Consider the following 12,915-nt stretch of genomic DNA (forward strand, 5'->3'; position numbering starts at 1 on the left):
GTACTAATCCTTCTTGATCGTAGAGATAGTCTTGTCAATCCTTTTCAACCGACGTGCTTCCCTTCAAGTGGATCTGATCATATTCAACATCCGCAAGATCAACTCTAAGTTTTCTCAATGGTATCCATTCCATCTGCCCCAAGTTGCCTTTGTTTTACCGCCCTCCCACCCCTTGTTTCTTCAAGGACTCGGATGTCTTAATCAAGTATCCATCTTATGGATGAGAACTCTCTTCATTCCTTTATTTTAGTGTTCTTATCCGGTGATTCTCAAGAAGATACAAACGGAGCTTCAAGTTTATTGTTCTTCGTTCTCTTTCCTTCTCTGGTGGATTCAATTAAAGCTTTGTCAATCATATCCTTTCCTCCTTTCAAATGTTTTCTTATGCCGGTGCACCTCTTAATTATTAACATCTCGCTATTCATTGTTGTCGGAGTGCTGAGGATATCTCAAGAGATTCGTGCTTCCATCATCAATCCGTTCAAACTAATTCGAGGTTGTTATCTCATTAAAGCCATTTAAATCAACCGGTGCAATCTCCCTTTCAAGTAATCACTTCAACGGTATTTCTTTTGAGTGGGCCCTAACCCATAGGTCTTTTCCCAGGATCTTGCCCGACTCTTCTATTTTTTCGGAGCTATTCTCAAATCTTCTAAAGTTTGACATAAGAATGAATTATAATCAGTCATATGTATTTCTCCTAGATCTTTCAAATTCTTTTCATCTTTGGCTCAACCCTTCCTATTTTAATCCTTCTGGAGTGTCTCAACAATTCATGGTGGTGTTTCCTGTCATCATTCTCAGATTTGAAGACCGAAGAAGATTTTTTTTCTCACAATCTTATCCGTTCTCTCAAAGATTTGTGATTCTACCTTTTATTCGGATTTGACCGTAGTCAGTCTATGAGTGTATTTGGATGATGTATGAATTATTTATGTATTGTGTTACATGGCAATTGTAAACCAACTCTTTATCCCTTTCTTATTCAGTACATGGGATTGTGTGAAGATTACCCCACTTGCGACAAAACCACCATGCGGTTATGCCTCTAAGTCATGACTCTACACGTGGGAGATATAGCTGCATCGTGGGTGTTACAAGGTCCGCCAACGGGTGCCGTCTGGGTGACGCAGGCAGCGAGGGCGGTGCGGCGCTCAGCATAGGCTCGGCGAGCATCTGACATGGATGCGATGGAGCTGCAGAACATGGATCGACAAAGGGTAAGCTTCAGCCAACCCCTAACTGGCACACCAAATGTCGGATTGCGGTTTCCGGCAAACCCTTGAGGTTCAAACACTGGGGTGCGCATGAAGATCTCTCTCCCCCTAGCTCACTCTCTCGCAACGATCTCAAAGCCTAGCTCGCCGAACCCAAGGAACAAAGGACACAAGAGTTTATACTGGTTCGGGCCACCATTGTGGTGTAATAACCTACTCTAGTGTGGTGTGGTGGATTGGCTTGTAGGCTGAGGATGAACAAGTACAAGGTCAGAACAACCTCCTAAGGAGAGGTGTTCTTGAACTCGATGAGGTTGTGTGGCTGGGGATGATCTCAATGATCCATCTCCAGATGAGCCCATCTCTGGCTACGGTGGCGGCTAACCCTATTTATAGAGGCCTGGGTCTTCTCCCCAATTATTAGGCGGGAAGGGATCCCACAAAGGCAAATTTGAAGGGGGACAATGAGTACAAGTTTGTTGGGGAACGTAGTAATTTCAAAAAAAATTCCTACGCACACGCAAGATCATGGTGATGCATAGCAACGAGAGGGGAGAGTTTGATCTACGTACCCTTGTAGACCGACAGCGGAAGCGTTAGCACAACGCGGTTGATGTAGTCGTACGTCTTCACGGCCCGACCGATGAAGCACCGAAACTACGGCAACTCCGAGTTCTAGCACATGTTCAGCTCGATGACGATCCCCGGACTCCGATCCAGCAAAGTGTCGGGGAAGAGTTCCGTCAGCACGACGGCGTGGTGACGATCTTGATGTACTACCGTCGCAGGGCTTCGCCTAAGCACCGCTACAATATTATCGAGGATTATGGTGGAAGGGGGCACCGCACACGGCTAAGAATATGATCACGTGGATCAACTTGTGTGTCTAGGGGTGCCCCCTGCCCCCGTATATAAAGGATCAGGGGAGGAGGCCGGCCGGCCCCTATTGGCGTGCCAGGAGGAGTCCTCCTCCTAGTAGGAGTAGGACTCCTACTAGGAGGGGGAAAGAAGTGGGGAGGAAGAAGGAAAGGGGGGTGCCGCCCCCCTCTCCTAGTCCAATTCGGACTAGGGGGGAGGAGGCGCGCGGCCCACCTTTGGCTGCCCCTCTCTCGCTCTCCACTAAGGCCCATATGGCCCATTACTTCTCCCGGGGGGGTTCCGGTAACCCTCCGGCTCTCCGGTTTTCTCAGAAATCACCCGGTACACTTCCGTGTCCGAATATAGCCATCCAATATATCAATCTTTATGTCTCGACCATTTCGAGACTCCTCGTCATGTCCGTGATCACATCCGGGACTCCGAACTAACTTCGGTACATCAAAACTCATAAACTCATAATATAACTGTCATCGAAACCTTAAGCGTGCGGACCCTACGGGTTCGAGAACAATGTAGACATGACCGAGACACGTCTCCAGTCAATAACCAATAGCGGAACCTGGATGCTCATATTGGCTCCTACATATTCTACGAAGATCTTTTATCGGTCAGACCACATGACAACATACGTTGTTCCCTTTGTCATCGGTATGTTACTTGCCCGAGATTCGATCGTCGGTATCTCAATACCTAGTTCAATCTCGTTACCGGCAAGTCTCTTTACTCGTTTCGTAATACATAATCTTGCAACTAACTCATTAGTTGTAATTATTGCAAGGCTTATGTGATGTGCATTACCGAGAGGGCCCAGAGATACCTCTCTGACAATCGGAGTGACAAATCCTAATCTCGAAATACTCCAACCCAACATTCACCTTTGGAGACACCTATAGAGCTCCTTTATAATCACCCAGTTTCGTTGTGACGTTTGGTAGCACACAAAGTGTTCCTCCGGTAAACGGGAGTTGCATAATCTCATAGACATAGGAACATGTATAAGTCATGAAGAAAGCAATAGCAACATACTAAACGATCGGGTGCTAAGCTAATGGAATGGGTCATGTCAATCACATCATTCTCCTAATGACGTGATCCCATTAATCAAATGACAACACATGTCTATGGTTAGGAAACATAACCATCTTCGATTAACGAGCTGGTCAAGTAGAGGCATACTAGTGACGTTTGGTTTGTCTATATATTCACACAAGTATTATGTTTCCGGATAATACAATTCTAGCATGAATAATAAACATTTATCATGATATAAGGAAATAAAATAATAACATTTATTATTGCCTCTAGGGCATATTTCCTTCAAAGTTATCCAAGCAAAAGGTGGTCTTCGCCTGCCAAAGGCTCTGGTGGTGACGCCGTCGTGGGCTCCGTGATGACCTCTATCTTGCCGTCCTGCTGGTCTTGGTCTCGTTGCACCGATATGGAAACCTTTGCCTGACGCCTCGGGATTCCTCGCCTGTGCCTGCCTCTGTAGCACCAAAGAGGAAACTGGCACTCTGCGCCCGCCTGTCCTTGGTCGTCATGGCTCACATCATGGAAACCTCACGAGGTGCCCCCCCGCCTTGATCTCTCCGCTCCTCGCGAGCCAGCCTAGTGAGGTTTCCCCTGAGGAGGTCTTGTGTCGTCCGCCTCGCGAGGGTCTTGAGTGTTGTTTGATGAAGATGGGCCATACCAGGCCGCTGCCGCAGGCAGGCAAGTCTGGGTACCCCCATTCCCAGGACGCTGACAGGCTTGTCGGCCTTCTCCGCAGCCGCGGCTTCCCGACAATCAGTGCACACCGCAACTTCCTTGCCAGAAGCTTCGATCTTGGCCTTCTTGCCGGTACCAGGAGTGCTCGATCCTTCAATACCCAACACTGCTTTGTCCTTGCGCTTCGTGTTGCGTTTCTTGTTGTTCTTCTTCTTCTAGTTGGCGGCGTCGTCGTCCTTTGAGTCAAGGTCGACCCCATCCTCTTCACCGGGGAGTCGCCTCCCTTCTTCTACGCAGGCACACTTATACACCGGACTGTAGAGCTCATTCACAATCTTGGGCAACAGTACGTTCATTTTGGAACGTATCCTACGGTTGCACACGTTGGACTGGAATGCAGCTATGACAGCTGTCGGGTGGATGTTTGTAATGTTCTGTGAACCCGGCTGCATCTCTACATGTACTTCCACTAACTATCTCCTTCCTTCTGCGGGAGGTGCTGCAAGTCGTTGGGCCGCCCTGGTTCCTGATGGCCGCCCGTGAAGGCTCCAATGAACTCATGGCCCAGGTCAGCCCTGGTCGAGATGGAGTTCTGTCACAGGTGCACCAGCCAAGATGTCACATTTGGCTTGAGTTCCAAAGGGAAGTAGTTTGCGAATACCTTCTCATATCTCCCCCCGGCAGCTTAAACAACGATGGTGTAGATGCTTAAATACTCTGCCGGCTTCAATCTTCCATCGTACTTCTCTGGTATCTATGGATTGAACGTGTGAGTAGATGGCCAACGGACTTGCTCAGCTCGCGAGTGAAGGCGAGGCACCCAACCTTGAAAGGTAGGTACCCAGTCTCACCGGGAGTGGGCTCGTCGACATCAGGGCCGTTGAGCCTATCAGACTAGTGTCAGGTTTTGCTACCTCATTTGATGCTGACACGCGCGTCTTGCCTCCACCTATCTTCCAGGACTCGCCGCTGGTCTCGACGTCCTCGACGATCGTATGAAGCCATCGATACGCCATCAGGTTCTTGGTCGCATGGCTCTGGTTGCGGCCCTTGCACTCGCTGTCACGGAGGGTATTCCACCATGGGGGTAGCCCCTTCGGTATGGTCAGCGGCTCGGGCCGTTGTCGCCACCTGTGGAGGCCATGACGGGCTCGCTCGCTATGATCCTCCTACCTCAATAAAATCAATCAAGCTCTGAATGGTGGCTCTGCACTCATCCATATGATTAGTTGCCGACAGGAATCCAATAGGAGTTAGGCCCGTGCCATGGCATCTGAAGCGGTGCTCGGCATGGACGACGACGCGGGTCGCGATGTCGCCTTGCTTCTGACGGTGCGGGTAGTGGTAGAGCCATGCTCTCGTTGTCGTGAGCCGGTCGCCAGGGTGGAGTGTTGAAGAGGTAGATGCGTTGGGGGTGGCGCGTGTCCTGTAGCCACACCCGCAGCAGGGGCGGCCGGAGGATTGTGGTTCGCCCCAGAGCGAACGCCATCGCTACGGCTGCGCTCTTCGGTTGTCGTGGGATATCCATGGCCACCTATGGGACCAGGAGGCCCCTTGGTGGTTTGGCATGGGGATGTCGTGTTACACAAAGAGCAAACCAGTACACGGCAGCACGGCGGAGAGCACACAAGCAATTTACCCAGGTTCAGGCTGCCGAGAGGCGTAAAACCCTACTCCTGCTTTGGAGGATTGATGGCGGAATGGAGGTGCTGAGGCGCAGTACACTTGCCCTGCAGGGGTTGCATATGGGTAGTTGTCACTATGCGCGTATGAACATATGGGTTTGTCAACTTTCTAACCTTCTAACCCCTCCTACGGGTGCCATGGGCCTCCTTATATAGATAAAGGGGTCACCACAATGGCAAACTAGTCATTATCCACTGATATGATAGCAAACGGTTCTATCATACCTAACTCTAGGAGCTGAGAGGGTGCATGAAATGCACCGCTTAGTGTCACATCACGGGTTGCCCGGCAAGGCTTGCCGGGCTATCTTGCGAGCTCCACGCCTGTTCTCTTCACATGTCGCAGGACGGGTGTCATCTGTGGGTTTCTTCGGTAGGAAATGGCTGCCATGTGGCGAATGGATGCCACTTAATCACCCTATGTCTTGACACCGCACTGATTGACAAAGTGGGTCGTGCTTGAGTGGTTGGTGGGGTGGTTCTGCCCCCGTGAGCCCCGGTAGACCTTGCCGGGGTGCCTGGGTTGCCTACTTCGGGCGGTGGACTCGCCCCTTGCCAGTCTCACCTGCCCCGCAAGGGAGGCCCTTCTCTTGCTGATATCTTGCTCCCGTGGCCTGATCTTGGACTCTCTGAACTGTATGTTGGCTCTTCAAATCTCTTGGTCCTTCAATCTCTGACTTATGCTGGTGCCTAAATCTCGTTCTTGTTCTTGTGCACAGTGTGGGCAACGGACCCATGTTTGCTGCAATGACAGAAGCCCCCGGGCCTGCCCTGAATGCGCTACTGAGCGTCGTTGGGGTAGGGCCTAATAAGTGCACACGCAGGGTTGCTGAAGGGGTTGGCCCCCTTGAGGTTTCCATTACTGCTTCATTAGCCTTGATTTCAGGACGGTTTCCGATTTTCCCGCACATCATGCGTAATCCCGTGGGGGAAATTTGATTGTGGCTTGTGGATTCGCCTTGCCTCATGATCACGGGGCGGAAACCACCATCCCACTCGCCCTCCGCCCCGCATGCACCGACCACGTGATCATCATGCATTGGGCGTGGTAGGTGGTGGATGCGGAGGGTACGGGGAGGAGTGCCATAGTAAAAAAGGGGGCGTCTATGGTTGGAAGAGAGGGTGGGCCTTGGCCCTCACAGTCACAGTGGGTGTAGAGGGGCTGCATTGGAGGAGAGTGGCGGCTGTTTCCCGCATGAGGAGCTAGTCCCCTGTCCTGTTTCCCTATAAAAAGTGGGTCAAGGTGTTGTTCTTCTGCACACACTTCTCCTTCTTCTCTTTAATTCTTCTCCCTTCGCCACGGTGAGAGGGCGAGGGCGCATTAGTGTTCCGGCAGCGGCGACGAGGGCTTCCACTCGGCAGTGCAGACCTCCCCCTCTGGAACCTGAGGCGGTGGAGCCAACCGCGAGAGGAGGGAGGAGGGGGCGAGGCCGATGCCACCATGGTGCTTGAGGAGGAGGAGGGTGGGGGAGCTCCTTGGCTGCGCCCCCATCGGCAGTTCCTCCTTTGATAGAAAACCACGCCGGGGACCAACCTCAAGAGTTCGTCATCAGGCTATACAAGCCCTTGTGTGGTCACCTTCGTCTTCCAACTCCCTTTGCGCAGGAGATGGATCTCGAGAAACCACGCGCCCCGAGGCTGCACATGAGTGGTTGTGGAAATGGCAGCATATGGGTTGATGTCGATTTCCCTGCCCCCCATGTGATGTATCTTCTCCGTGGCTGGAAGACCTTCGCCCGTGCTCACAACTCCTCGGAGGGGCAGGTTCTCCAATTCAAATTGATGGAGAGTGGCTTGCTCTCCGTTAAGATCTTCAGGAGCTCGGGAGGTCGCTTAGGTTGCTGCATGGAGAGCTCAACCAACGACGAAACCTCCTCCTCGGACAAAAGCGGAGAGGAGGATAATGACGGTGATGACAACAACAGTGGTTGGGGGAGCGGCGACTTTGACTTCGGCTGATCCTCGCCCGCACCATCTTCATCAGGCGGCAGCACCATCATCTACATCTAGCTCTCCTCCCCGGTAATGTGATTTGCTGGGGAGTTGGGTGCAGAAGTGCGGTTGGTGATGCCGAGCTCCTCCAGCAGTCTTCCAGCTGGACCCTGGCAGGCTTCCTCTCGTGCTGGTGCTCCCTTAGCCCTGTCGAGTCCTGCTGGCCCTGGTGACGGTGGTTGATGAGGCCGCCTTCCGCCGTGCTCTCCATCAAGGCGTTCCCTCGCACTCCTGTTCCTACTGGGCTAACTCTCCTCGAGCCCAATGGGAGCAGACTGGACTCCTGTTCTGGCGCTCCTTTTGCCCTCCCCGCCTTCAATAGCTGTGCCGAGGAGGAGAGGAACAAGAAAGGGCATTACGGAGAACTTATTTTTTTCAGTCTTAAACTTGTAGGCAATTGCCAAATTTTAATTCAAATAATGTAATCTCTTGAGTCCACATTTGTGTTTTGTAATGCTTATACTTTTATTAGCATATGACTGAAAAAGATAAACCTTGGCGGGAACACGTGCATGTCTATGTTCATGCAGAGGTGGAGTACCTCTTTAATGAAACTAAATGAGTTTTCCCTGGCAGGATAACCTGCCGGCACCCTCTTTATCTACCAGGGGACAGACAGAGGGGCAAGCCCCCCGCCAAATCCTTTTTACTAAAGGCCACTGCGACCATCCTGACCGAAGCAACATTCCAGTCATGGATGGGAGCACCTAAGTTTCAAAAGACAGGCTAGGTTCTGTCATGCGAAGTTATATCTTTACAGAACACTAATGGACAAGAGGTAAAACCTATATGTTTCGCTTGCCGGGGATCGCTGTGCCGTGCAATCTTCTCATCCCTTGTGGAAGCCAAGTTGATGGCAGGAAGCTGCAACTTCATATAGATGAGAATGAATGCAGGATGTGATCCTATCGATATGCATATGCAAATGCTCATGAAATGCTTATGCAGTGACCTTGGTGTGCTCATGCATGCATGCAATCTTAGTTGGGGGCCCCCTACAACGCTTCTTTATTTTCTCTTGCACGGTGTCATCGCCCCGGCTTTGTACAAGGGGTTACATGTAGCTGAGGCAAGGCATGTACAGAAGGGTGGTTGTCGGGTAGTGCCGGACAGCCTCGCGCCTTACGAGTAGTACTTGCAGAGATGCTCAATATTCCATGAGTTTTGCAACTAAGTGACATCTCTGGTCAACGGACAGATTGCGACGGGTTTGGTGAGTCGTACCACCCGGTAAGGGCCTTCCCACTTTGGTGATAACTTGGTTGTACCCTTGGCAGACAGAACGCACCTAAGGACAAGGTCACCTTGCTCAAAACACCGAGCATGAACCCTGTGGCTGTGATCGCGACGCAGGGCTTGATGGTAGCATGCAACACGTGTAGTAGCCCGAAGACGGTTCTCCTCGGGTAGCACAGCGTCCTCACACCGGTGCTGATCTTGCGCTACTTCATCGTAGGCATGCACTCGAGGGGACCCGTAAATGAGTTCCATCGGTATAACTGCTTCTGCCCCATAGACCAGGGAGAATGGAGTCTGCCCGGTAGCTCGGTTAGGTGTCGTTCTGAGGGACCAGAGAACTACCGACAGCTCCTCGATCCACCTCTGTCCTACTTCTATAGCATATCGAAAGGTCTTGTCTTGAGTCCACGTATCACATCAGCGTTCGCCCTCTCAGCTTGTCCATTGCTTCGGGGGTGTGCCACAGAGGCGAACGAGATCTTGCATCCAAGGGTACGGACATATTGCATGAAGGCGTGGCTCGTGAATTGGGTGTCGTTGTTGGTGATGATCCTTGCCGGAACTCCAATACAGCACACCAATTATTTCAAGAACTTGATAGCTTACTGAGGTGTCACCTTTCTCACGACAGTCACTTCAGGCCACTTTGTAGACTTGTCGATGGCGATGAACAAGAATTCAAAGCCCCCGATTTCTCGAGGGAAGGGGCCGAGGATATCGAGCCCCCAGACCGAAAATGGCCATGATAAAGGGATTGTCTTTAGGGCTTGGACAAGTAGGTGTGTTCTCTTGGAATGGAACTGGCAGGCTTCACATGTCGTGAAGAGCTTGACCGCATCTTGGAGGGCCGTTGGCCAATAGAATCCTTGCCAGAATGCTTTCCTAACTAATGCCCTTGATCCAATTTGTGAGCCGTACATTCCTTCGTGAATCCAAGCCAGCAGTTCCTTTCCATCCTCCTGGCAGAAACACTTCAATTTCGCTCCATTGGGCCTCCTTCTGTATAGAGTGTCATCAACAAACTGATACATACTGGCCCTGTGGGCTACTTTCTTAGCTTCATCTTGGTCGCTGGGAAGTTCTCCGGTTTGGAGGAACCGATCGATGTGCCTTGCCCAAGTTGGAGCTTGGAGCTCGGCAACGAGGACAACCGGCACCTCCTCTGCTGCAGGAGCACCATCCTCGTTCTTGGGGTCCATAGGCCTGGCTAGAGGGGGTGGTCCGGCAGGCTGTGAGGAGTTGTGCTACCTCTTGAGCACTGCGTTGGTTTTCCCCAAAGAGCAAGGGATGATGCAGCAAAGTAGCGTAAGTATTTCCCTCAGTTTTTGAGAACCAAGGTATCAATCCAACAGGAGGCTACGCGCCAGTCCCTTGTACCTGCACAAAACAAATAAATCCTTGCAGCCAACGCGATAAGGGGTTGTCAATCCCTACATGGCCACTTATGAGAGAGAGATCTGATAGATATGATAAGATGATATTTTTGGAATTTTTGAGATAAAGATGCAAAGTAAAATAAAAGCAAAGGAAATAACTAAGTATTGGGAGATTAATATGATGAAGATAGACCCGGGGGCCATAGGTTTCACTAGTGGCTTCTCTCGAGATCATAAGTATTCTACGGTGGGTGAACAAATTACTGTTGAGCAATTGACAAAATTGAGCATAGTTATGAGAATATCTAGGTATGATCATGTATATAGGCATCACGTTTGAGACAAGTAGACCGTCTCCTGCCTGCATCTACTACTGTTACTCCACTCATCGACCGCTATCCAGCATGCATCTAGAGTATTAAGTTAATGAAAACAGAATAACGCCTTAAGCAAGATGACATGATGTAGAGGGATAAACTCATGCAATATGATGAAAACCCCATCTTGTTATCCTCGATGGCAACAATACAATATGTGCCTTGCTGCCCATGCTATCACTAGAAAGGACACCTCAAGATTGAACCCAAAGCTAAACACTTCTCCTATTGCTAGAAAGATCAATCTAGTAGGCCAAACCAAACTTATAATTCGAAGGGACTTGCAAAGATAACCAATCATACATAAAAGAATTCAGAGAAGATTCCAATATTGTTCATAAACCCACAATTCATTGTTCTCAACAAACACACTGCAAAAAGAAGATTACATCGAATAGATCTCCACAAGAGAGGGGGAGAACATTGTATTGAGATCCAAAAAGAGAGAAGAAGCCATGTAGCTACTACCTATGGACCCGTAGGTCTGAGGTAAACTACTCACACTTCATCGGAGGGGCTATGGTGTTGATGTAGAAGTCCTCCATGATCGATGCCCCCTCCGGCGGAGCTCCGGAACAGGCCCCAAGATGGGATCTCGTGGATACAAAAAGTTGCGGCGCTGGAATTAGGGTTTTTGCTCCGTATCTGGTCGTTTGGGCGTACGTAGGTATATATATGAGGAAGGAGTATATCGGTGGAGCAACAGGGGGCCCACGGTTAATAGGTTAGTCCCAAAAATAATATAAAAGTGGATAATAAAGCCCAATAATGTCCAAAACAGTAGATAATATATCATGGAGCAATCAAAAATTATAGATACGTTGGAGACGTATCAAGCATCCCCAAGCTTAATTCCTGCTCGTCCTCGAGTAGGCTAATGATAAAAACAGAATTTTTGATGCGGAGTGCTACTTGGCATAATTTTAATGTAATTCTTCTTAATTATGGTATGAATATTCAGATCCGAAAGATTCAAGACAAAAGTTCATATTGACATAAAAATAATAATACTTCAAGCATAATAACAAAGCAATTATGTCTTCTCAAAATAACATGGTCAAAGAAAGTTCATTCCTACAAAATCATATAGTTTAGTCATGCTCCATTTTCATCACACAAGAATGCTCTCATCATGCACACCCCCGATGACAAGCCAAGCAATTGTTTCATACTTTAGTAATCTCAAACCAATAAACATTCATGCAATATATGAGCACGAGCCATTGGGTGGAATAGAATATAATGAGGGGGTTTACGTGGAGAAGACAAAAAGGAGAAAGCCTCACATAAACGAGGCTAATCAATGGGCTATGGAGATGCCCACCGATTGATGTTAATGCAAGAAGTAGGGATTGCCATGCAACGGATGCACTAGAGCTATAAATGTATGAAAGCTCAAAGAAAGAAACTAAATGGGTGTGCATCCAACTTGCTTGCTCACGAAGACCTAGGGCACTTGAGGGGTCCCATTGTTAGGATATACAAGCCAAGTTCTATAATGAAAATTCCCACTAGTATATGAAAGTGACAAAACAAGAGACTCTCTATCATGAAGATTACGTTGCTACATTGAAGCACAAGTGTGGCAAAGGATAGTAACATTGTCCCTTCTCTATTTTTCTCTCATTTTTTTATTTAGGCCTTTTTCTTTTTTTATGTCCTTTTTCTCTCTCTTTTTTAATAATTCCTCACTCGGGACAATGTTTTAGAAAATGATAATCATCACACTTCTATTTATTTTACAACTCAATGATTACAACTCGATACTAGACAAAAGATGACTCTATATGAATGCCTCCGGCGGTGTACGGGGATGTGCAATGGACCAAGAGTGACATGTATGAAAGAATTATGAACGGTGGCTTTGCCACAAATACTATGTCAACTACATGATCATGCTAAGCAATGTGACAATAATGAATGTGTCATGATAAACAGAATGGTGAAAAGTTGCATGGCAATATATCTCGGAATGGCTATGGAAATGCCATAATAGGTAGGTATGGTGGCTGTTTTGAGGAAGATATAAGGAGGTTTATGTGTGAAAGAGCGTATCATATCACGGGGTTTGGATGCACCGGCGAAGTTTGTGCCAACTCCCAATGTGAGAAAGGGCAATGCACGGTACCGAAGAGGCTAGCAAGGATGGAAGGGTGATAGTGCGTATAATCCATGGACTCAACATTAGTCATAAAGAACTCACATATTTATTGCAAAAATATACAAGTCATCAAAAACCTCGGCACTACGCGCATTCTCCTAGGGGGGATAGATTGGTAGGGAAAGACCATCGCTCGTCCCCGATCACCACTCATAAGAAGGACAATCAAATAACACCTCATGTTTCAAATTTGTTAAATAACGTTACCATACGTGCATGCTACGGGACTTGCAAACTTCAACACAAGCATTTCTCAATTTCACAACTACTCAACTAGCATGA

This window comes from Triticum aestivum, chromosome 4A (genome assembly GCF_018294505.1).
Source record: "Triticum aestivum cultivar Chinese Spring chromosome 4A, IWGSC CS RefSeq v2.1, whole genome shotgun sequence".
Taxonomy (NCBI): domain Eukaryota; kingdom Viridiplantae; phylum Streptophyta; class Magnoliopsida; order Poales; family Poaceae; genus Triticum; species Triticum aestivum.